General features: G+C 38.6%; 2 protein-coding genes across 5 annotated transcripts in view; one reads left to right on the top strand and one right to left on the bottom strand.

The window, feature by feature from the left end:
• Window positions 1-20,926, top strand: part of PRSS23 (serine protease 23) — an 898,595-nt gene extending 877,669 nt beyond the window's left edge. Inside the window, exon 3 of the transcript XR_007508862.1 lies at window positions 20,916-20,926. The gene's annotated coding sequence lies outside the window, so the exon portion shown is untranslated. The remainder of the gene's footprint in view (window positions 1-20,915) is intronic.
• The window catches only part of GRM5 (glutamate metabotropic receptor 5), a 273,845-nt gene that overhangs the window by 189,083 nt on the left and 57,504 nt on the right, over window positions 1-27,258 (bottom strand). The window lies entirely within an intron of this gene.

Genomic DNA, 27,258 nt, shown 5'->3' with positions numbered 1-27,258 from the left:
AAACACAATGATCCCAAAGCTAAATGAAACTTTAAACAACAATTCTTAGAACAACACTGTGCCTACATATAGATCTAGTTTGTTGGTTGATGCTGTAAAAGATATGTCTAAAGAAGGTTGCAGGAAGGTACTCAGACAATTTCAGGCAATAAAATTACCATAAGATTGAATTTTTATCTCCTCATACATATTGTACAGACTTTGTATTGCTTTGCTCATTTTTTTCTTTTTCTTTAGTATTCTAATCCTGTGAATGGCAAACAAAATCAAAGTCTTTTATTCCTCCTGGGCAGCCAGACATCAATTTTAGGTGCAACAACTCAGAGTCATTATTATCTGGTAACAGTCTGTTGTTTTATTGAAGATAAGTCATTCTCAGGAGATGTCACCACTACATTTGGCCTGCCATTTGTATACATACATGCTAGCAGCTTCAGGCCAAAGACTGAAAAATCAAATGGTTATCATCTCTGAATGGTTTCTTCTTGGCCACACTCAAAGACGACATATTCTGGGAGGGATAAACATATTGATTTTCACATATTGTATCTATTCTGTTCTTATATAAAAATTTTTGTTCTCCAGAATTGTCAATCAATCACTATTCCTTAAGAACACCTCTCTATTTTAAAAATTATTAATCTCAGTCTTATACAGGCTGAGAGTGTGTAAACAATTAGTTTAATAAAACCGACCAAACTTTCATGTTGTACATTCGACTTGTAGAGAAGATGTATTTTTGCAGCAGATTATCTCACGCGAGTCAGCAGCAGGCTTTGCCTGACCTTATTTGCTCTAGTCGAGAGGGCCAATTTTCTCCTGTGTTAGAAGGATGGAAGAAGGTGCACAGAGAACACTTGCTACCAGGTTTCAAATTAGGGTTGTGTCAGAGAGACACTCAGCCAGGCGTGACTTGTGGTACAAATATGTCCTGGTCCAAGAGAGAAAGGACTTTCTCAAGCTCAGAGGGAGAAGCTAAGTGACTCTACAACTATCAAATGAAGGACATTTTTCAAAATGCTCATGTTCTGTTAAAAGTTGTTTTTGAGCCCCCCTCATCCACACTGACACAATGTACCTGTGGCAGATAATGAGGCACTCAAACTGAAATAAATGTCCATACTGTGGCCTGACTCAGGCAGAGATAATCAAGTAAATTAGGATTTATGGCTGACATGCTGTCCTTACTTGATCTTATTATACATCAATACTGCAAACGTCTCCACCAGCCGGATAATCTTCATACATATAATAATATTTAAGGATTTAAGGATGGAATTTAAGTTTTAATTTGGAAATTTCTTCCCTTAGTAGGTTTAAAGGTGACTTGCAAGTGACTTGATAGAGAACCTAGTTAGCTAGAGATGTAATGCAGAATGCCATCTTGTGTTCAGGGTTAGTTTGAAAGCCTTGGGCTGTGACCGGTCTGATTCTGCTGGTTCTCAGTCAGGTTCCAATGAGCAACTTGAATTTTTAGCCTAGTCTTCACAGCAGTTTAAGGTTTATTCCACAGCTATGAAGATCCCCAGCTTCCATAATCGCCAAGAGATGTGCGTTTTTCTGGGTCAATAAAGATCATAGAGGCAGGTTGTTGCGGATTAAGTGGAAATTAAAACTTTTTCGTAAATGACAGTGCAGGAAATAATGGAAATTGTTCATGAATCTACTGTGTGATCACCATTAGGAAGAAAATCTTCCAATAGGATAAAACTTCCCTGTTATAGCCACAACAATGTCACAGCACTTCTATAACCCGTTGCTTCAATATTAAAAGAGATGGACAATTCATTTCTACATGGTGAAATATCCCAGTATTCTCAGTTTTGGCAAAAGTGTGGGTAAAACCCCACAGAATTTTTTCAAAGGCTCAAGAAAATGCCTTGTATTCTAGACTAATGAAGCTTATTCTCTTTGCTTTGTGAGAAATAAGAACAAGGTGACTTGATTATGATCCGTAACAGAGTGGCTGATGTTAATGTGCTGTTAGGAAGATGTCCACAGAAATAAGAGACTTTTATCTGTGGGGTGGGTTAGTGTAACAGCAGACCACATGGGAGCAGACTTCTGTCTCGATCTAGCCTACATGCTGGCAGCTGGGCCATGCTGTTTTGAAGGAGGCAAAGCATCAGGTGTTAAATGTCTATTTATGCTAGAAACTTGGAACTGGGAGTAAGAGTTTCTCTATGATTAGGCTGATCAACATACAGAACAAAAGCACAGCTGAATCAACCAACTGTGAGTGTCTTCATCTCACAAAATCAGGTACAACTTAGGCGATGCATCAGGGAACTCAGTGAAATTCATAGGCTCTGTTAAAAAGAAGCAGCTAGATGAGCTATTCTGAAGAGTCTTTGTCCTAAAATACACAGAATGATATTCAGAACAAAAATCAGTGAGTGATAGAGAAAGAATCAGAAAAGTAATGGTTGTAGCGAAGTGATTTGGAAACATTTGGACTATGTTTTCTTATTTCAAGATAATAATTTTAAAAATTTAGAGCAAAGACTGAAAAAAGACTAAAGCCACCACACAATCCCTACTGATCTGCTGCTTGGAAATAGTAGTTATATAGATTGTCTATATACAGTGGTTCAGTTGGAAGTTCAAAGACATAATAGCATTCAAAGACATTGGAAACTCTTAGGTTTTGGGGGCTTGGTTGGTTTCTTTGTTTGTTTTTAAACGTAGCTTACATCTGCAATAAGCTTTTCTGCAGCTGGGACAATCCTTACATGGGCCATAAAACAACAGACCTAAATGTTCACATTGAAGAGAAAATCAGATTGTTACATTTATACTTCAATTTGCAGTGATGTTTTTAGCTACATTCTTTCTGAAATGTTATGAAACAAAAATCGATATATTTTGCTCCTCTCCTGTCTCTTTGTGATTGTCATAAAACAACAAAGTTAACCAACTCATCAGAGAAAGACTAACTACTATAGACTTTTTGGATCCTTGCTTCTTATCACTCTCCTGCATTCAGAAACTCTGTTTCTAGTTTCTATGGGGTTCACATAATTTCCTTTAATTTTTTTGCAAATCTTGGGAGAATCTGCAGGTGCATATGTAGGAATAACACTGGGAATTTAAGCTATCCATTATTAAACTATCCATACTGTTATTAAGATCTTGGTCCTTTTAAGGTTAATAGGAAAGTTTCAATGGGAAATGATCAGACTCTAAAATGGTTTTATTATACTAAATCAATGCAAGAGATACTTGGAAATGTGGAAAACCAATATTGCTTCACTAAAGGAACTACTTGTGAAACCCAGAGATTGTAATAGAATGAGATGGCCAAAATTTAGACAGGCAATTTTAAAACCAATAACTAAGAATTTCAATACTTTTCAGACTGAAATGAAAACAGAAAGTTCAGAAATTGTTCTAAATTAAAATTTGGAGAACTTTTCAAAATTAGTTACTTTGAAAAGAAATACTTCAAATGAAACGAGGATTAAGATATTTTTCTGGAATGGATTTATGTTGTCATTTTTTCATGTTATTTCACAATGTGTAAATAGTACAGCAAAATGATGCATAACTGTATATCAGATTTTGAGATGATATTCATATCATACACAATGACCAAAATATCTTGAAAAATTGTAAGAAGAGTAGTTGTGAAGGATATGACAAGTCATATTCTGAAGTGATGTGACATCATTTTATTCTTCTACTATTGACATACCATTGAAATTCTGTAAACCAAGTAAAACTATATGAAAAAAATGGCATTATGGATTTTGGTTTATGACTGTATTTTATCTTTTTTCAAAAAGTTTTTTCATGGAAAGAAACAAACAGACATATACACAATTTTCAAGAAGCATTTCATTCAAATCAATACTGTAGCACTCCTTTTTTTCTACTCTTTCAGATTACCCCTGTGCCCTGAAGAAGAATATGTAGGTCCATCAAGCTAGGAAAAAAAAAAAACACCCCACAACAATAAAGACCAAATAAAAGAAAACAAAATTAAAAAAAAAAAAAAAAAAAAAAAAAAAAAAGAAAGGAAAAAGAAAAAAAAAAGAGAAAGACAGAAAAAACCTCAGCCATTCTGCCCAGGACTTAATTATGCACTAACCAATAAGTGAATGAAAAGGCCATATAATCTAAATGTCATCCTAACTCTGTCAAAACCCTTTTCAGCTAACTCGAGTGAATCCCACACATGATTACATTTGTTTGTACCTGACTAGAGTGAAATAAACTGAATCTTGCTCACAAATCTAATAATAAGTCTATTTCTACTACTACTATTACTAGGGATGAGGTCTGCTGCAAGATTAAGGGAGCTCTCCTGTGTTCTTCAGATTGCTCTTCTGGGAAGCAACATGATGTTTTCTGTCTTCCTTTCCCCTGACTATGAACTATGCTAACTCCTTTCACAGCATCTCTTGTGGGACACACAGACCCAGCCCGACCGGGGGGAAGGAACCAGGGTTGTGCACCTCTGGTAGCACTGTGTGCTTTTGGAGCAGACACTACAGCTCTGGAGAGGATGGGGAGAGGAGTAAAGGTACCTTAGCCCATCTCCCCAGTAAACCACAACTAACTGATACCTCCTCAATTTTCAGCGGTGAGTGTTCGCAGCAAACAGTTTGTAATCAATCTGTGCACTGAAACAAACAGAAGAATCATGGAAAAAATATTGAGTGAGACAGAGCACTAAAACTCCTTGAAGAAATCACAATTTCTACTTGACTGCCTTATAAGACTAAGAAAGATCTGCTGGTGAATTGTGCTGTTTACATTGTTCTCTCCGATCCCGTCTGTCGGTGTGAATCATTTCAATAATACTGCAAGACAAAATCATGACCGGAATGCTGATTTCTAAGTACTTCATTGTTGACAGTCCCAGAAATAGTTTGGATAATTAGAACAGATGAGGCAGATTGAAGTTCTATGAAATCATATTTGTTTATTAAGGACAGTTCTGTGCTGTGACATTTACAGATCTTGCTGAAACCTTCAACATAGGAATGTGATATGCTAACCATAAACCATGATAACCCCTATGAAAGACACAAATATTTTATTTGCCTTTTGGGGATGGAACACTTTAGTGTTAGTTAAAGTACTATGTCTTTTCCTCAGTTTGTGTAGAAAGTTATGTGGAAATATACTAACAACCAGTACATAGAAACTAATGTAGTAGGTACTTTAAATGAAGCCATTATTTGTTTCTTGGTTGTATTTGAATCAAATTACCAGTCAAAAAAAGGTACTATTTACATATAGACAAAAAAACCTAGACTAGCTAAAACAAAGTTATTTAGAAGTTCAGCAAAGCTTTCATTTTCCTCCACATCTGCCAATTTACTAGATTAATCTGGTAATAAAAGATCATAAATACATATTACAAAAGACTTAATCATGAAAACAAAGCCTCAATTTATAAAAGGTAATCATGTTTGCAGAATGTTCACTTAAGGCACATCTGATAGGCTGCTTGTTTTCCAAAATGAACTAATTCAATTCATTGTATTTTAGCTAGCAATTTTAAGATTCTTATTCGGGAAATTACAATGAGGGTAATAAAGACTGGCATTATGCACACTAACATTACCACCCATTCTGAGTTTTAGGACATCAGAAAGCACAGCATGCAGCTTTTAAATAAACCAAATAAATTTTGGGGTACTTCATGTCAGACAATTGCCAGTTAAGTGAGCATTTCCATAATTAAACACAGTGCAACACATAAATGACAGATGGTAGCTGTTGACAGGTTTTTTTCCTGCTTTGCTCAGAGGACTTCACGTTTCTCTAGCTTAAACAATAATAGGGTGATGTCAACAAAATTATCAGGAAAAATCTGTAAACAAGCTGCATTTTCATGTATTAGTACTGAACTTTGAAGGGCTTGATGTAAAGAAAACTTCAACACATATTATTCTATTCAGAACATGTTCCTAAAATAATTAATCAGTTCTGATTACTGTGGGTAAGTTTGGAAGCATAATGCTGTTTTATGTGACAGACTTATATTATATGACCTCAGACCACGGCATCTGACGGGGCAGTCAAGGAGGTTCGGATCACTTTCTTCTGAGGAGGCAGAACATTGCTAGGAGAAGCAGAAAAGTCTCCTCTGAATAGATGGGTTCTTGGAAATGCACCAAGTTTGCCATGCATTTGGGTAGAAGTGCTGGATGTTAGGATTCCTGAGCTCAGATTCTGCTCTAGAAAAACTTTCTGATGGTAATGGCAACACTGAAAAATTAAAATTCTTTTAAAATGCAAATTATTTAAACAGATTTATCTCAATCATTCTGGAAGACATGGAGGATAAGTGGGAGACAGCGAGGGAACTGAAGAGACATAAGCCAAGGGATTTCCCTGATGATGTTCTGTGAAACCTCTCAGACCAACTATTTACACAGTAGAGGATTTGTTGCTGCCCCTGTCCGAGGGAGGGTTGATGCATACTGGCAGAGATGTGCATGTGGGGAAAATTTGCCCTGTTTTTATCCTAATCAAAACATTTCACACTGAATATGGCTCCCAAGACACTGATTTTACTACGCTAAATCTAAACAATGTTAGCATTATCTGCAAGCTAAATAAGCAACTAAGCTCTTTAAAATGTTTGGATAAAAAGCATGAAGCTATCAAATGTTTGGCAGATGTGTTACCAGTGACCAAACATTATAATCTGTTTTACCAGCATGGAGTTTGTTTAGTTGCAGCATTGGTTCTGCTGACAGCAGGATACAGCTCAGGGCCTGACATAAAATGTCTTCTTGCTCAAACAACCTACATCATTTCCCCACAATAAACTGCTGCTGTTGTCAGCTGCAAGGTTACAACTACTATCCATCAGACGCAACATCATTACTAGCCAGTTCCAGACCCTGCAAACCATCAGCAGCAGTTAAGGCAATTGATGGCAGATTCAAGGCAAAGGAGAACTCTACAGTCAAAACCAATGTAATAGATCAGTAGTTTTGCCTTATACTTTTTAATATACAGAACTGCAAAGTGAAGGGTAATTGTTACAAGGCTCGTTGAGCAAATGCCAAATCCAAGAACAAGGGACATGAACTTAAGCCGAGAAAGAGACAGCTACTAAATTACTTTGGTCAGAACGTCTTTCCAGATAGAAGAGCTGCAATATGAAATAAACCATCAATGTCAAATCCAGGACAGCTGGCATATCTGTTTCTTTAAAAGTGGATTGAAAAGGTATTTGTATGAAATAAATACGACAAGGTAAGACTGTTGAAGTAAAGCTGGGTTTCTTAACTTTTCTTTTAGTTAACACTTCTCTTCTTCTGCCTTTCAGATGAATGTCAGCTTAATACATTTCTAAAGTAATTTATCTATGAGCTTTTCCAATATAAGGAATAAGCGTAAGTGTATTGGTGATGACATTAAGTATTTGGCAAAGGGTAAACACTAATGCCTGTGATGTCTTTATTTTATGAGAAAAATACGCTGTAATACGGGCGTCAAGGGAAAGAAGACAGCAAATGTAATGAGAATTTTGCATGTGATGTATCAACGACAAGGGCCAAAGAATTTTAAAATATTTTAAAGTTGATAAGCCATAGCCCATGGGTCCTGGCAGGCAAGGGGATAAGGAAACAGAATTAAGTAACTTCTATAGTATTCCCAACTAAAGAAGTGGCTACAAACCCAATCCTTTTGTCCTTTGACCGGAGAAGGTATTTAATGGGATTCCATAAGGATCAACGATGTTGAGATAGGGCAGTTGCAAAACCTGGTGCCAGACTTGGACATAATAGAGGGGTTTGAGTGGATGTCCTCTTGTGCCCAAAGTGTTCTTTAGTCTTAACCTCAGGGAGGAAGGTTTTGAGACTGGGGTCTGAGAGAAGACTGTTGACATGACTGATTGTAGGTTGTTAGTAGTATCAGATTAGGAGTACTTGTGTGAATTGCTAACGCTTCAAAGGTTATTGGAGAGCTGTCCGTTCACCACGCTGAGTGTTCAAAACCGCCCAATTATAAATAAGCTCATTTGCAGTCTAAATATCCATCTGAGGAAAATAAATCTACAGTGCAGTGACATGGGAGATGAAATGTTAAGCTAAAAAACTCAGCTGACTACTGTTTACAGTAATCAGTGTCCATGGCCTGAAGCATGTGTTATTTGTCTGGCTAAAAATGCACTAGTAACGACAGAGAAAGACCAAGAAGATGAAGGTTCAAGTCAATACTGAATCCTTGCCCTCGAGGAAAGAGGAAAACTTTTCAATCATTGCTTCCCTTACAACCTACAACCCTTCCATTGGAGGATTGGAGCATTTCAGTCTCAGAACCCCTTCTCAAACTAAAGAACACTAAAAAGTATTCAGGACCTGATAAATGGGAACTAATCCTAGTGTGTCCTGAGGAGGGGGAAGGTCTCTGTAATTGTACAGTCTTTTTCCTTATTTATGGTCAGAGTAGACAGAGTATTCTGTTTATAGTCACGTTCATAAAGATGTTAGCAGAGAAAAGGTGGGAGTGGAAATCCATCTTCAGATACAGAGCCAAAAATAGATATCAGGGTAATAGAAAAATATATGCATCTAATACATATCTAAAGATTTAATGTTATTTACATTTAAATAACCTGCAAGCACCAGAGCTGAGGGAATTCTTTATTTATTTGTGCACAAAGCAAACTATGGGCAGAAGTCACATCTGTTTGGATTAATTTGTTTTGTAAATAGAAGCAAGATACGATGGTTTAGGTAAAGAGGATACAGCAGTCTTTCAATTAACAAGAAAACCGTGGTCTTTGATAGCCATATGAAGACAGTAATTTGGAAATTAACAGATATGTATTCTTGTGTATAAATCTATTTATAGTGAGATTACACAGTGCAATAACCAATAACAATCTTTACATGGGTCAAGGAGCACATCTGAGCATCACTCAAAATGTTTATTATGAATGATTGATTGGCATAAGGGATTTATTTAGAATTCTGCAAATAATTCAACTGTATGATTTTAAAAAAAACAAACAAAAAAAACACAAATTGTTCATTATTGCACCCACACATTTTAGTTTTTGGTCCAAGTATTATCGCTTTCATCTAGCTACATGATTTTCCTGGCGTATGGTTGCCTAGACTGAGTCTCATTATATTAATCTATAAAGATTTCATTTATAAAACTTGAAGAAAGCCTTTTTTTTTGTTATAAATAAATGTCAATAAGTGTTAAAATGTTCACAAATTTATTCTAGATATCTTCAAAACAAAGTTGTGGACAAACACTCTTAAAAATATTGCCTCCCTTTCATGTTCCACAAATGATAGTATCAGAGAACACCCTGTCCCAAAGCTTATAGTGGTCATTCATGATTCCTTCTCAGCTTCTGGGCTGAATGAAGGCCTTGAGAGCTCAAAGAACAAACCTCTACGTAACTGGAAAAGACCAAAAGACTCAGTAGCCTGTTATAAAGCTCAGTAATAAGTGGACAAAGATCCACATACTCCTACTGCACGATACTTAAAGCACAAGTATTATGGATAGTAGCTTCTTTGTTTTCAGTGCTATGGCCATCTGAATACCCTACAACACATGACTGGTTTTTTTCTTGCTAAGGATGTGTGTAATCTAAGTAGACTCTGTCTGTCTGTAACTGAATGAATTAACAGTTTTGGGGAACTCTTCCAAAGCACTCATTTCTGTTACTTCTTTCACTGAAATAACAAGATTTCTTTTGAGATTTGGGGGTTTGCAGCTGATGGAAGAAGTGCTGGACCATTGGGTACTATTTACAAATCTCACTCATTTGTAAAAAGTTCAATATGTAATAAACATAAGAGATGTAGATGTGACAAATGTTACCAAAAGCTTGAAGGTGAGGGAGAACTTGTTGCTATTTAATCAACGTTGCCTTGTAGCCAAGAATATTATGGTCCTTAAACTGGATGGAGAAAAGTCAAGAAATGACAACTTTCTGGTTCTTGTTGGTTACAGTACATATCTTGTCCTTACTTCTAGGACTAACTAGGTAACTTCTATTGTACAGTCCTTAGAAGAAGTTATATGAGGAACAGAAAATATCCTAAATACTCATCTGCAGAATCAAGTGTCGTCTTGCTATTCTCAGGACTTCGCACCTTCCTGGCTGCTCAGTGGCCCAGCTTTGATGAGACAGCGGGGAAGTGCCATGCATTTTGCAGCCTGCAGCTTAGGACAGCTTCCTGCCATATGGGAAACTTGAATCCTCTCAGGTCAAAGACCACCTTGAATCATTTCTCATTCTGTATGACAGTCATCTTCAGTGGGAAAACAGAAAATAAAACCAAGAAATCCCCACCTGCCCACATTCCCAAAGAAGCGCAGCCTAAAGTCCCAGAGTGGCTTCACACTGAATCCCAGGTCACAGAGGCACCTATTACATAGTATAGGTTGATGGTAACATCAGAAAAAAGAAGGTAAGACTTCCAAAATGTCCTTCCCCAATGCTTTTCCTTTTGCTGATTTGCATCTCATTTTCTAGGAGCTGCAAAAGCCGTTTGGAAAATACTTTGTTTCTCCGAACATCGTATGAAGAAATACAGCTACCTAGGATGGGAGATTTCATCACTGCAACTAAATCTTTTAGAAGTAAGTAAGCCAGTGTCTGACACAGACACATGAGCATGCATATCTAAATCTCCCCAGAAAAATATTTGACTTCCGAGGCAATTTTATGTTCTGCATCAGTATTTATAAGTTATGATGTTATTAGCTCTCTGACAAGTTCCCTTAAAAATAATTAAAATTAATGACATTTATGCACAAATTTAGCTTTGAAAGGAATAATTGAGACATGTTTGGCAACTCATTTTCACAGGGGCTTGGATTTGCCATTTACATTTAACCTTTAAGACCTGCGATCCAAATTTTCTTTTAACAAAGTCAGGCAGAAGCATCTGACCAAATAATGCATGCCCTCTGCTTCAAACAGCAGAGGAGATTGTGGCAGCTGTTGAAGGAAATTGTATTATGTTAACTGGGAATGTGATGAAAAAGGTGTATGTGTTTCTTCAAGAATTTTTGTAATAATGAGGAAAATACCTGCTGTTTTCCATCCTCTATTTGTTTCCTTCCACTATATTTAAATACCATGTTTCAAGTTGCATGTAAAAACTACCACGGAAGATTAAACAATTGAAAATCCATTGTTCAAAATGCTATCTTTCTCTTTACACTCTCCCATAACAATCAATAGAAAACTAAACAAAATGTAAATGGATGGAAAGAAACAGACTGTACTATGAATTATATGTATTATTGTAGTGACCTCTACAAATCCTCCCTTGTCTTCTTTCCCTTTCCCTTTCCCTTTCCCTTTCCCTTTCCCTTTCCCTTTTTCCTTTCCCTTTCCCTTTCCTTTTCCTTTTCCCCTTTCCCCTTTCCCCTTTCCCCTTTCCCTTTCCTACTGGTTTTGGCTGGGATAGAGTTAATTTTCTTCATAGTAGCTATACGGGGCTATATTTTGGATTTCTGCTGAAAACAGTGCTGATAAAAGAAGGATGTTTTCGTTACTGCTGAGCAGGGCTTACACAGAGTCAAGGTGTTTTCTGCTTCTCACACTACCCCACCAGCGAGTAGGTTGGGAGGGGACCCAGCCAGGACAGCTGACCTCAGCTGACCAAAGGAATATGCCATACCATACGATGTCGTGCTCAGCAATAAAACTAGGGGGAATGTTGGCTGGGGGGCCACTGCTCTGGGACTGGCTGGACATCGTCGGTTGGTGGTGAGCAACTGTTTTCATTTGTATCACTTGTCTTTCTTGGGTTTTATTTTTCTCTCTCTTTGTTATTTTGTTTACTTCTCCCTCATCTTTTTCTTATAATTTTATTATTATTATTGCTATTATTATTACTATTATTTCTTTTTTATTATTATTAAACTGTGTGGTGGGTTGACCCTAGCTGGATGCCAGGTGCCCACCAAAGCTGCTATTATCACTCCCCTCCTGAGCCAGACAGGGGAGAGAAAATATAACAAAAAGCTCGTGGGTCAAGACAAGGACAGGGAGAGATCACTCACCAAGTACTGTCACAGGAAAACAGACTCAGCTCAGTGAAAATTAATTTAATTTATTACAGATCAAATCAGAGTAGGATAATGAGAAATAAAAACTAAATCTTAAAACACCTTCCCCCCAACCCTCCCTCCTTCCCAGGCTCAACTTCACTCCTAGTTTTCCCTACCTCCTCTCTCCAATGTGGTGCAGGTGGATGGGGAGTGGGGGTTGGGGTCAGTTCCTCACACGTTGTCTCTGCCGCTCCTTCCTCCTCACGGGGAGGACTCCTCACTCTTCCCCCGCTCCACTGCGGGGTCCCTCCCACAGGAGACAGTCCTCCATGAACTTCTCCAACGTGGGTCCCTTCCCTGGGCTGCAGTCCTTCAGGCACAGCCTGCTGCAGTTCGGGCTTCCCACGGGGTCCCAGCCTCCTTCGGGCATCCCCCTGCTCCGGCGTGGGGTCCTCTCTCCCCGGGCTGCAGGTGGAGATCTGCTCCCCCGTGGAGCTCCCTGGGCTGCAGGGGGACAGCCTGCCTCACCAGGGTCTTCATCCCCACGGGCTGCAGGGGAATCTCTGCTCCGGCGCCTGGAGCATCTCCTCCCCTCCTGCTGCACTGACCTGGGGTCTGCAGGGCTGGGGCTCTCACATCTTCTCACTCCTCTCTCCTGGCTGCTGTTGCAAAGTCTTTTTCTTCCCTTTCTTAAATATGTTATCACAGAGGCGCTACCACTATCGCTGATGGGCTCTGCGTTGCCCAGTGGTGGGTCCGTCTTGGAGCCGGCTGGCATTGGCTCTGTCGGACATGGGGGAAGCTTCTAGCAACTTCTAAGAGAAGCCACCGCTGTAGCCCCCCTGCTACCAAAACTCTGCCATGCAAGCCTAATACAAACTGGTTTTATCTCAGCCCACGAGTTTTCTCACTTTTACCTTCCAGTTCTCTCCTCCATCCCATCGCAGGGTGGGGTGAGTGAGTGAGTGGCTGTGTGGTGCTTAGTTGCCAGCTGAGGTCAAACTACAACACCTTTCCTTTTCCCTTTCCCTTTCCCCTTTTCTTGCTTTTGCTTTCTTTTTCTCTTTCCCTTTCTTTTCCTTTTTCCTCTTTTCCTCCTTCCTCTTTCCTCTTTCCTTTCATGCCACTGAGCCTGCTTCAGGTCTAAGAAGCACCAGATGGAAATAGTTTGACAGAAGGCTGTAAGTATTTGATAAACGTGTCACATTCTCTACTTTGCTCAGTCTAGAAAATGAAGTTTTTTTCTGTCCGTATTGCAGATCAATCCAGACAGAATTCTTTAACTCAGGCTTCAAGTTAGTGAAGCCGTTCTTCCCTGTGTCAGTCCAAAAAGCGATCATTACATATTATTCACCACATCTAATCCTGAAGTAACGGGTCTTTGTACAGCTCATCAGAGCTGTTGTTACAAGCAGCTGTTCATTTATCACAAAATTCATGGTCATGGTCATTGGCAAACCCTGCTGGCCTTTCCAGGACTACTTGCAAACTGTAAAGAAACCTGCACTTGTTAGGAGACATGAATTAAACACCTCACATAACAGGTCGTGTATTATTCCTTCTGCATCTCATGGTACATCTTTGAGGTCAAAGTAGGGGCAAACGGCCCGGCAATGTAGGAAACGCAGGTGGTGATGTAGGAGACACAAGAAGCAATGTAGTGGACACAGGTCTGTTGCTGTCCAGACTTTGTCTGCAGTTGAAATAGACTGATACAGTTCTGACTAGCCAGAATATAATGTCACACAATCACAGAACGGCTGAGGTTGGAAAAGACCTCTGGAGATCATCTGATCCAACCCCCCTGCTCAAGCAGGGCCACCTAGAGCCAGTTGGCCGGGGCCATGTCCAGGTGGCTTTTGAACATCTCCAAGGATGGAGATTCCACACATTCACACTGTTGATAAATAGAAAAACTTAAAAAAAAAAATTATAAAAGATAAGCAACATGAAATCTCCCACACTTCCCAACAATTATTGATTGCATTGAGTCAGTGCAGAAAGGCAGTAATTTTCTGATTTTTTTTCTCAGTGCTTTTTGCTTTTCTTCATAGTATAATAAGCTGTGAATGCATATGGGTATGCGTGAGTACTATGGAGAACTTTACCCTTTGTACTGAAGAGGACTGCTTGCTATACCATAGCAGCTTTAACAGGATCAAACAGGGCTAAACAGCCCTATTTAAAAGTGAGCTTTACTTAATCACCTTTTTTTCAGTTTTATTTTATTGTTTTCTTCCAGAAAGGGTAAAGGTTGTGCGGACATTGCAAATCATAATTGATAATCTGATCAGGCTTTATTTTAACATTTCTTTTACAATGTCCATACACATAGTGATTGGAAATCATTACTAATTCATGTTATCTCCTTTGGGACACAGTTTGGATGACAAATTCCAGGTACATCAGCAAAAAATGTTATAACCCAAGAATATAAACAGAACTTTAGTTGTTTCCCAACAATCAATAACAGGAAAACAAACATTGAATTAAAAACCCCTGACTGATAAACTTTTGTCCTAAGGAAAAAAAAATATTTGTCAGGCACTTTAACCCACACCAAGTTATGGCTGTATTCTCCAGCAGGTCAATTAAGCTCTACAGTATAGCTTTTTCTATCAACATCCAGACATTTGTAAGGATTTAGTAGAGTTGCTTCAAGCTACTCCAAGCTAATCAAAATGTTATACAAACATAGCTGGCTTGTGAGCACCTTCCAAAATCCCTGCATCCCCTATTTGTACCTGTTTTGACAGATTCTATTTTTAAGCTTCATTTTTAAGCCCAGATGAATAAACCATTGTTCTCTTTTGTTATTCTTCTTTGCACAAATGATAGATAATTTATCAGTCTCCAATCAGTTATTACTTAATAAATGCAAGTCTCCTTTCCGGGATGCCACTTTCTATATACCTTGTGAAAGATTACAACTAGAATTCTTGAATACCTAAGTATCCCCTTTCTCTTATTCTTTGTCCCTTGTTGGTGGCGCACAATGTTAAAAATCAATATTGTGATTAGCCAAGGAACATTTATTTTATTCCATTCAGTGGCTAAACAGGTATTGCTTTTTCTTTTTTTCTGCCCTTATTCTTTGAAAAATTTACTTCATTGTAAAATGCTAAAGAAAAAGAGGCTTAGACTAAAAGCTTGTGCTGGTGATTGTACCAGGAAAAAAAAAAAAAACAAGAAAGAAAGAGAAAAAAAAAAAAACAAACCAAAAAAAACCCAACAAAAAAAAACCAAAACAAAACAAAAAAACCCTGCAACCAACACACCAAAAAGCCTCAAGACACTGTATGAGAGAAAAACAAACAAGCAAACAAAAAAACAAATACCCCACACTTTTGCAGTGGATTAGGAACCTAAAACAGTTTTGTGCACGAAGTAAGGTTATTCAGACTTTTTTCTTCCATGACAGTGTTTACAGATTGATCCTCCTCATCGGGAATAGACTGTTTCAGCCACTTTTTGTATAGAAGCAACAGGACTCTCTTCCCCACCTCCCTCTCTGGTTGTGCCTGACTCCAGAGATTTCTCCTAGTTGTCTTCTGGGAAGCTCTATTTTTTCGGAACTAGCAGCTTTAATATATGTAGGCTGGCACCTTCCCATTCCTGGCAGCTGTCAAAGCTCTCTAAAAGGGGACTTCTTCTCCCTCCGCGTGCTGGGTTGATCTCAGCAGCTTGAGGTAGTCCCTTGGGCAGCTCGGCACCTTCACCAGCTGCTCTGCAGAGGACCCAACAGCCTCCTAAATCCCTCTCTATGCTCTTTGATTAATTTTTGCGGAGTATTTCCTGTTCCTGACTGCACATGGCTTATCCATATTATCCATAAAGAGCTACAGTCAGGTGGGGCTTTACAACCTGATGTATACCCAAGAAGGGATAGTTTTGCTTCTTTTGTTGAAGATGCAACTGCAAGTTGATCTTATGATTCTCCAGACATGGGAGAAATCTGTGAAATCTTGTATAAATTTGGCTGCCTACCTCTCTATATCCTTAATGAATATCTCCATATCCTTCTGCATCCCCAACATTAATATAGTTAGAAAGGAACATCTGGAATAACTGATTTATCACACTCAAGAATGCTTATTCCAGAATAAGGGGAAATAAAAAAGCCAAAACCTTTTTCCAGAAAGGGGTGACGGCTAAAGAAAATTAAGCCTGCCTTTGTGTATGCTTAGCCTGAAGTGTCCCTGGAAGTGTTTTTTTACTCTACAAAGGCCACAATAAACTTTCTGAAATTAGAATACCCTTATTTCATTATAATATCCCAGCTTTTCCTAAGGACTGGCAGTTTATAATGGTAGACAGACCACTGCCTTTACATGTACTTGAAGTTGTAGAGAGAGCAGCTGGCTAGATCCAAGTTGGAAACAGAATTTTCCTTTTTTTTGACAGTTTTGGTCCTTTGTGATTGTTAGGACATGGGTACAGATGGCCAGCTGTGATCTGTTGCTACACTAATAAGACATTTCATGGTGTTACAGGTGGCAAAATGGTAATAATGTGTATGGGAAAATAGTAATAATCCATATGCAGATAAGTAGCTCTGACTTTTCTGATTACACTAATAAGATAGCAACATGGGAAGTGGTAGCAATGAGAGACATTATAGATAGAAAAGGAGGTACTAGCTTAACAGAAGTGCTGACCAAAGTAGAAATTACCAGGGCAGCAATGTCATAAACATCAAATAAAGGTATCAAGTCAGCAAAATCAAGGCAAATGTGGAAAGAGTAAACAGGGACGAGCTGTTTGTTACAGAAGGTATGAGGGTGGTGAAGAGGAAGAAATTTGGAGAGGAAAAAGCAAATGTTAGAAACAGTGAATCATATGACAAAGGTCTTTTACAGGTGACAGTCAGGCAGCCCTGTTCCTGATGACAACAGCTTGGAGCATGACAATAAACATGCTGTTGCTCTGACAATATGGGTGTCCAGCTTATTTCTGTGATCAGGATATACCTGGAGTGCTTTCCCTCCCACTGGCAACTGGATTCCCTAACAGTGCTACTAAAAATGCTATTTAAAAAAATGAAATGAAATATAATAATAATAATAATAATAATAATAAAGCAACCCCAAATAGTAATAAACCAGAAACGGTTTAAAGCTTTTAATATTTTGGGGATTTCTCTAATTTGGGGAGAACAAAATTCTTCTTCAAATTCTCCAAATTCACTAACAGTTTTGGTCCCTAACTGTCCCTCTTTTCTTGTCTTAGCCATGGTGAAACATGTGCTTCTTTCAAAATAATTAATGCATCACAGTAAAAATCTGCTAGAATATCTCTCAATTAATACCCTGTCACACTTTCCATGTGGCTTCTAGTAACACATTTTAAACCTGTATATTTTCTTCCAAGCATTAAAACATCTGTTATTAAGGAAGTATTCCTGGAGAGTAAATGAATACTCCAGTCAGGTTTTTACCTGTGAATCACAAGGAAGAAGTGTTAACAAGTAAAATCTGCTGTGGTCCAACCGTGCATAGAGTTCCTTCAACGCAGTAATTTCATGAAGATCATTATTTCACTTTTTTTCTACACTGTTTATGGGCAGAACCAAGAACGGACTTACATGCTCCATAGAATCTCATGATACTGAGATTCCTGCAGTAACATATATATTTACACAACTCAAGACTGTAGGAATGAGTATAATGAACTCTTACTGCACCTTATTCACAGAAGAGTGAAAATATGAGGTGAAATTTTATTTTTTATTCAGTCTTATGGTGACAGAGATTTTTCACTCCTCTCTACAGTTATATGGTTTTCCTGACAAATTTCAGGTCTGTAAGTTCCTTTGCTCTTTAAATTTTCATTTAAAAACGTTATCCATCAATCTAATTAAATGAAAAATCCTCTATCAAGCACGCAAAAGTTTTACATTAATTATTGCTGGGCCCCTATAACATTGTTACATTTGAATTTCATTCAGGTTTCCTCTAGGTCTTTTCTGGGTTACTGAACACAGAAGCAAAATCAAAACGTTTCCACTGGGGTTTCTGTGCACACACTGAATTTCAGTTTCTCTCTCTTCTAGATGGTTGCAGAAACACAGTAGCTGCACACTAATAACTTGTCACTACCATTCAGTCTCCCTGGGCACAGCAACACTGGTGGCTGAATAACTGAGCAGGGAGTATTACAAATTCTAGTTTTCACCGAGTTCTAAATTAACAGAGAAGGAAATATTCCGGTGACTTTAAATCTCGCGTGCACCCTCTGCAGCAGATGGTGTGCACAGGGAAGGTGCCGGGAGCATCCCCCCCAGCACCCCACGAGCGTGAGCCTCTGAGGCACAGAGCAAGGAGGACTCAGAGGTCTGAGGCCAGAAATTATTACAACTGTCCTCTGATATCACTGCCAGCACCACATAGGCTACTGAATATAATCCTCTTCATGGATTCCAGAGGGTCTGGAAGAGTTAAAAGCGCTGAGGGGTGGAGAGCACTCCTATGCTGTAGACAAAGAGGTCTAGTGGTTAAATGACCCTACTGGTTTGCCACCAATTACAAGGCAAATTTTAACATCTTGGAAGAGTAAAGAACACAATCTAACAATGTGCAAAAAGAAACTCGGGCTGAAATCTGAAAGCCTGGAATCGGTGCACTGGACGCAAACTCTTCATCTTTAGGAAGGCGGGGAACAGAGAATTTATGGGGGATATCTACACACTCACGTCACCAACCCAGGGTCACCTGGGCCTTGTAGGACTTCAGACCCAGCTCCCTGCTATCCTTGCCAAAGGATGCCACCCTATGTGCATCACAGCAGAAACGAGCACGCCTGATTCAAGAGGGCACCGACCAGTAAGTCCCACAAATCCCCACATATCTGAGAAGTGGAGTCAGCTGCAAGTGAGGTTGAGTGGGATGTGATTAATGCTGTAAAATATTCAGGCTTGTGCAGAAAAATCAGACCTACTCTGCACATCATCTGATAGGCAATTATGTTTAAATAATTCAGTGCTATCACTTAAAGGTGAAATCAGCATTTTCTTGCATCTGAGTTTCTAAGTTGTTGTCAGCAGGTTTCTATTAGTAGGTAATGTAGTCCAGAAGTCCTTGGTCATTGAATGGATCTTATTAAAGCAGTTCATATTATTTTTGTATGTCATTTTTCTTTACATGATCATTTTAGTAGTTATCTGATGTTTTAGTACCATTCATTTTCCATATAATACCACTGGCAATTGAGACAAAGACATAAGGGAATTATACTTTAACATAAGAAAGTACAGACTTTATTCATTTTGTGTGGGATCAATAGCTTCGGTATGGAATACATTATGTATTTATCATAGCCAAGTGCCTTCTGTTCTATACACTAGGGAAGGTTTCAAGGAAGAGTCATAGAATCCAAGACCAAAAAAAGAAAAATAAATAGTCCAGCCTGATAGCTCTTGCTTTTACTTCTAAAATACACTAAACCTGTTTATCAAAATACCTTTGAATGGATTTTGACTTACAGGTTTGTCTACAAGTTATATACAGTGAATTCCACATGACATGGCACATTCAAGCTAGGAAGTTTTGAGGTCTGTCGGCAATCAGCATTCTCCTTGCTTCTCGATTTAGGTCAGACAGCAGGATGCTAATAATACAGATCATAGTCTGCATGGTAAATTTTCTTCTTTAATCCAAAAATATTTATCAAGGTCTCAGATCTCTAGAACCAGCAATGGTAACTTCATTTGGAAGAAAGACTTTTTCTAGCTGAAACAGTGTTCTCTGATCATATTTTCATCTCTTTTCCTCTTAGCAGGAGACACATAAAATAATGAGGTTTTTATTCTTCTAGAAGCTAACTTAAAAAAAAAAAAAAAAAAAAAAAAAAAGCCTGTACTTAAACCTCTGCTGAATCAGGACTTTATATCTTAAAGTAATTATGTTATTAAATCCCAATTCTTCAACACATTTAATTACTGCACACATCTCTTCATCTATAATGGAACTGAGAAGTACACTTTCCTGAATCAGGGTTACAGAGACAGTCATCAATATCCATTTATTGTCACCATGACACGAGCTTATTTAAACCTTCAGTAAACAAATGGACCAAACTCTACTCTTTGTTAGTCTTCAAGAGCTCCAGAAGAATGGTAGCCTGTCCTTTCATGTTCTCCAAAACAAAAATATGAACGTTCTTTTTTCAGCTCCCTTACAAGAGTTTTTAATATTCATTGCTTTTAATTAGCCAGAACATAACTGGTATTTGTATTAAGAAAAGTTCATGCATTTTATATATATATATATATATATATATACTGAATTGAATAACTGTGTTTCAATTGCTATCATTACCCTCCTTCCTTTTTGAGGATCAGGATCTATGATTATGAACTCAAATTATTTTAATTAAAACATCATTAGATTCTGAAATTAACATATCAAATGAGAGGTGGCATTTTGTGTAAGAGGCAAACACACAGTTTCAGAAGCAGCTTTGCACACATCCCATGGTGCGTACCACCATAAATTCAGTGAAGGAAATGTCACCAAAGGACTTATACCATGTAAGTACAGCAAAAGGCAGACACGCTGGAGGGCAGATCAGAGCAGAATACATCAGCAGGATGCAGAAAGCACAAGGCCTTGATTAAGGCAGAAAAATTAACATCCTACACAGTCATAAAAGCCACCTTCATGGTGTGACTCAGCTTTTCAAAGAGAAACTATGCACATGCAGTTTTCCACACGGTGATTTACTGTTAGTAGTTGCTGCCACAGCACAAACTGCCTTGTTTTAGGAGTTATTAGGTAAGGCCAAATGTCTCTTTTGCCACAAGGCCATCACAGTCACGGCCCTCTGCACTGTACCTGTGGTGCGGAGGGGTGGGATTTGGAGTACATCTACGAGTGTCTCAACCCATGTCTTTAGACTTCGGAACCAAGTAAAAGATCAATAGGAGAAACCTCAGCTTTGTTACACCAGTAATATCAGTCCTTGTTTCACAGAATCAGAGGATAATTGAGGCTGGCAGAGATGTCTGGACATCACGTGGTTGACTGCCCCAACCAACCTTGGAGTGACAGGGTCAACCTTTAAATATCGTCAGGGATGGACACTCCACAATCTTTCTGTGCAACCTGTTCTGTTGTTTGATCACCATCATTGTGAAATCAGAATTTTTCATTTCCTGCTTTTTGGTTCTTTGAGGGCTTCATTGTTCTGTGTATGGCTTCATGTTTGGAAACCTCTCTGTAGAAAATATGCTTTTTCATTCTTCAAATTCTTCATTCACACTCATTTCTAGAACTGAAATTTCTACAGCTAATCAATGTTTTGTCTCCCTCGGCAACTTCATTTGGACTTCTCTAGACCAGTATGTGAAATAGGGTAACTCAAACATGGGCCTGCTGTTGACTATACCATTTAACTGTAACCACAGTCTCTCACAGGGTTTTGCTCAGATTAGGCAACAATGTTCCAGGCAGGCATGGTTCACAAGATGACACGGGTCAGGAGGTGTTCTCACCATAGTCAAGTGCTATGAGAGGAACATGGATTTTCTGTGATAAATCTGGCGTGATGGGGTCTTCATCTGGTTAGAATTTCTAGATATAATACAGGATTTACTTTTATAAATAAATATACATAGTCTAAGATTCCAAGAATACTGCATCATGCTTTTATAACCAACAAGCTAGTTCCTTGCACTGACATGCTCGTGTTCCTCAAAGACAAAGATCACAAAGTGCTGAAAATTGCAATACATTCCATATGTGTAGAACAATAGTGCAGACACATGACTTAGGGATGACAAAAGAGCTTATAGGCTATTTAAAGGCCTGAGAAAAAATCTGGATCTGCTTTTTCACAAAGTAGGGCATGGATTTTTGGAATCAGGTTGGGAACTTACTTTTCTACTGAAAAGCGTAATTAGAATCTCAGTTCAAAAGAAGCAAGAAGTCCACATCTTAAAAAACCAAATCCTATAACGTTTGGTTATTCCAATTACAGGTCTACTGAAATCTTCTTAGGATTGCACTCAGTCATTCAGTAATTGATGACAGAAGCTCTTGTGAAAAGGTAACTGATTTCTATACGAGAATCTGTTAGCAGTGACCAAATTTATGAGTTCTCCTCTTGTCTGTAGAAAATATTGAATGCCTTGAACATGACTTTACTTCCTCTTATCTCAGGTTTTGAATCTTCTTGATAAAGGTTATTTTAATCTGTCTTATTTTAAGACAGATTGAAGCAGGTCTAGTTAATATGTGCATCCTCCAAAAAAGGCATAATAATTTCTGATAAATTAATTGTGTAAATTTCTATCTAAAAATTAATCTGATCAGGACTAGTGAATTCACTATTTCTTAATATGATAGCTATTCAGATTTGTTGGGTATTCTCAGGGACAACATTTCTTGGGATCAGCTAAAAACTGGAGTTGTGATACAACATTGATGAAAAAGCTTTTTAAACCACTCCAAACTCCTTTAAAAAAGACAAAAATACACAAATATTTGGATACTAAATTTTATTCAGAAGCCTTTGCCTTATTCTACTAAGAGACTGCCTTACTATACTAAGACAGAGAAACTTTCTATTTTTTAAGAAAATGCTTCTTACACAGGAAAACAGGATTAATGCCACTCATGAATTTTCCCTCTCCACTTCATGTTTTGAAGGTGCTATCTTTTATTTTTGTTAAACATATTCTTATTTACTTCCAAGGAAACTTGAAGGCTCAGCATTAAATTCTGTGCCCATTTCTAAGTTACTTACTACAGTAACACTTCTAAATAGGTGTAAATAGATTGGCAGCATAAGTAACATTTTTCCACACTACCCCTCTCCCATTAGCAGCTGAAACTAATCACATTTTTAATAAATTATATCTTGACAGAATGTCTTGCGTAAACCTATTCCTTTCTACAGCCTTGAGGCTAATCTCAACAGCATGTTTTCTTTCAATCTAATTCCAACATCAGGTTAGCATACGTACCACTGTTTACCACTGTCACAGATGTGGGGCTAGCAGGGTAGAAATAAAAATCTGCCTGGTTCACAGTGCTAGCAACTCTCACAATTTAGTGCAAATCACAACGGATTGTTTTTTTCTTAAAGTCCCATGTCCTCAATTGATGTGATTTATAGGGAGAAATACAGTCTCTTTTGGAACATAAAAGTTCTTAGTCCAGTAGATGCAGAGGAAAACTGGAAAGTGCAGCCAAAGTGCACCTGAAAGGCTCATAAATGAACAAGCAAATAAATGAATACTGATTAAATCAGTGTCACGTCATTTGGAGGAGCCTGCCAGGCTTGGAATAGCTGCCCTGAAAGGCTTGGATTTCCTGTGGGGGAGGAAAAGGGCACACAAACTATTACTTCAGCATATAGCTCCTTAGTGCAGAGGTCCCTACATCTATTACAATTCCAAGGCATGTGGTAGGGTTGTACATAGGGCTGGTAAGGGCACTCATTTGTTTTAACTATCATAGATACTAGTAGATTTTATGCTTATCCATGATTGATTGAAGGCAGTAAAATGTCATTCAAGAATCAAGAAAATTAGATGTGACAATTTTTCAGCTGTCAGGACTTGAACTTTCAAAGACTGATGGAGCAGCACAATGAGTAGACAAGGACTGAAGGATGTTCACTGAGAAAATAACCTCATTTCCACAATGATGAAAGAGTCTAAGGAAAGAAGCTTCATCCTAAACTATCCTCTGCTTTCAGGGTGATTATGCAAAGCCTTCAGAATAACACCAATAAATTGTTTATGTATTCATACTTATTTATTTCGCTAGTTCCAAACCAATGGTGAACTACTGGGTCTGATAAAGGCATGGAATATGGCACTGGGGAGGTCCAACGTTTCCATTCTCCTGTGACAGCCACCTGTGTTCTGTGTTTCCTTGAAGAAACAGTAAATTGTTTTATGCCTGAAGAGCAATGCTGTTACTTTCCTTCCAGAATAGCAGTATTTTGAGATCTTCAGATATGATGCATTTATTTTTAAAGTACAAAATTATTAATAATATTTAAACAAGACAACTGTCAAGGTTTTGCATCCTAAATCAAAGCATTATTACAACGCTCGTTGCCATAGAAATTAAACTTCTGAAATCCTCCATACAATGTTATTCGCTTCCAATACAGCCAGTGGACTTTTCATACTAATCAGCACTTAATTTGAAGTGTTCAGAGAAGTATTATACCAGTCCCTGAATATGGAGATGGCAGTGTTACTGAAGACAATTCCATTTTCCTGAGCAGGCTTTCAATTAAAGAAGAAGAACTGTGGCAGTTTGAAAATGGGAGGCTGTGTTTCTGTAGGGCAAGAAAATAAATAAACCTGTTTCTTTATCTAATTGAGTACTGCTTTTTTTCATTTAGATCTTTTCAAACCACAGATACTCAACAGAGTTTTTGATTGTGGTTTTTGTTACGTGAAAATCTATTAAATATAAATATAAGCTAAATTAAACATAAAGATTTCTTCAAGATGAGGAAAACAAAAAGAATTAGACCACATGAAGATCTTGGTAGTATTTCCAGCACGGAAGTCAAAGAAGATGGTGGGGGACCCACCATGGTTTTACTTCAGTCTTTAACTAGAGCTGCCTTTTCTGACACAGCCTCTAAGGACCTCTCTGCACGTCTGCTTCTCCTTATTCACAAACTCCCATAGTTCAGTGACTCTCTCCAACTAGCCTCTAACTTCAACAATGACATTTGTTGACCAGTCAGGTGTAAGTCTGTCAACCAGCATGGGCTGGCACCCCAAAAATTTCCTTTCTGAGACCTGTGGACAATGTACAGTGATAGAGGCTGTTTCTCCAGAATAAAAGCAAATTCGTAATGCTAAAAAGAATACAGCATTCAGAGGAAAAACTGAGACTTATGTTTTACTAATTTTTAACCCTCTAGGCTTTTAGTGATCTGACTTTACTTTGGGATCTTCCATTTGCCTCTAGTTTCAACAGCTATTTGCGAACTGCAGATCTTCACAAACTGTTCCTCAGCTGCTGGACAGGATTTGGCACCTTTTCCTTCTTTCCCTCTCCAAAGACCAGCACTCTTCCTCTTCTCAGCCATCAGCAGTGTTAGGACCAGCCACCTCCAACATTATTTGTTTAAAAGGATGCTCTATATTCCTGCTGTTGTTTTAGCATTTGTGCCTGGTTTTGACAAGTACTTTTTATCTATCTGTATGAATTCAAGCTGGACGATATCAGACTGACAGACTGAGGTATATGCAAGATTTATGAAGAAAACACACTAATCCAAACATTTCTCCCTAACATATTGTTGTCTTCCCCACAACAGTCTGGACTGTAAAGAGAAGCAGGATTGCCTGTCACAAGTGAGGCATGTTCACACCCTTTTCATGATCTTTTAGGTAGGTTAATTTCCTGGATGGGGAAGGATGCAGTTGCCTGAATGCAGATTGATAGTGTTATTTTGGTAGCTGTGAAATTGTAGCCCTGTACGTATAAATTTGCCATTACTGGTTAAAGGCCCCAGACTTTTTATTGGCCTAACAGTGTAGGGCCTTGCCTTGGCTTGAGCTGATTTTAGCTTGTCTTAGCTGTAATAGCAGCAGTGTAGCAGTCCGTTGACAATTGCCTGAACTCGTTTCAGTTTTAGTTTGGCTTTGTAAAATTGTGTGGTGTAACCCCTAGTGTCAATTAATAGATAGTAGAAACAAGCAGATTTCCTGTGTAGAAGGAAGTGTCTATGACCCTAGAATAAAAATATGAACACAGTGTGCAATTACTGGTCCTTGAGTGAGTACAGCCTTGTGGGTCAGTTAAAAACAGTTTCAGGGATATCAAAGGAAAAAAGCAAGAATGATACGGAACTGAAATTCAGTGAGGAAGAAGCTGGTAGGCAGATTGTCTTAAAAACATATAAACCAACCTGAACTAGGTGCAACACTGGAAAAAAAAAAGTGGAGGAAGAAATCCCTGCCATCACCTTCGTACTCCTCCTGGTGAAGAATGGGAGCTGTGATATGTTACGGTAGGACATCCCACATACACACAAGCACACACACGCACGCACAAACACACTTTCTTCTCAATGAAGATCAGCTAATACTTTTGTATTGAGTTTGGGGCTCTGCTTATCAGCTATGTTTCCCTTTTGCCCATAAAACAATGTTAAGCTGAAGGCAGTATCCAGCTTGGCCGTTAGTGTTCTAGAGTGGAGTGGGTCCCCTGTAGCTCTTGCAATATATCTGTGTACCCCATGGAGGTGCACTGCATGCTCTAGGGTGCTTCAGTCGCAGCCAGAACCCTGTTTATGTGGCTGAAATCCATCCTCTATATGTGCTTCTCTTTATCCTCTCTCTTCCAAACTACCCTTTCAGCCACAGAGGAAAATCACCATGGAAGTACCTTTCAGCCACAGAAGCTGTGCCTGCACAGGGCTACGTGTGACAACCACCCTAGCTCCAGTGAAACAGAACTGTACACAAAAGCTCACTACAAAATGTTGTGTCTCAGTTCGCCTCCCGTCTTACCGTGGAGCCAGACAGGGATGATGAGCAGGCCAAAAGGAAGGCCAGCAGGAAGTCAGGCAGGCGAAATTTAGCTACTCGACAGTTACCTCTAGGTATGCAAAATCTCAAGTAGAAAGTAATTCTGGGCAGCAGGCAGTGAAGAGTAATGGTTATGGTAGCAGATTCAGATTAGCAGTGTCAATGATTCAAAAACAGGGATCAAAGAAAACAATTTATTCCTTTCACCCGTGTAGCAATCCTGCCATACAAAGGAGTTTTATTGAGGCTTAATGAAAAACATCTCATTTTGAACCCAAAATAACAACTTCTTTCTTCTGTTGCTCCCTGTTTTTCTTCAGGTTTCCAGTTTTCCATATGACGTGGCTCACGTAGAGTGCTTGGGGCTCTCATTGCATCACTGACATCAAAAGGAGGCTCACCATTGATTTCAACAAAAACAGGAATAAGCACTCATAGACTTTAAAACATATCACAGGACCTATTGGCTGTGAATAGTTCATTTGTGATGCCCCTGAAAAAGGATTCTTGGCCCAGCAATCGTGCAGTTCATTCTTCTCATATGATCAGGGATGGGGCAAATGGGAATACACAGATACGTCAAGAGAAGCATGATTTCTATGGTGGTTTTATTCTTGTACACTAATGAACCCTCAGAGCATAAAACAAAAGTTGCCACAGTGACTGATTTCCTTATTTCATAAGTACAGGTTTGTTAGCGAGACAGCATGCAACTGCATTTCTCAGCTGTCACTTAGTAAAGTTGC

The sequence above is a fragment of the Accipiter gentilis genome, chromosome 19, assembly GCF_929443795.1.
Source record: "Accipiter gentilis chromosome 19, bAccGen1.1, whole genome shotgun sequence".
NCBI classification, from domain to species: Eukaryota; Metazoa; Chordata; class Aves; order Accipitriformes; family Accipitridae; genus Astur; species Astur gentilis.
Note: the sequence above shows the minus strand (reverse complement) of the source record. Positions and strands in the feature narration are given on the sequence as shown.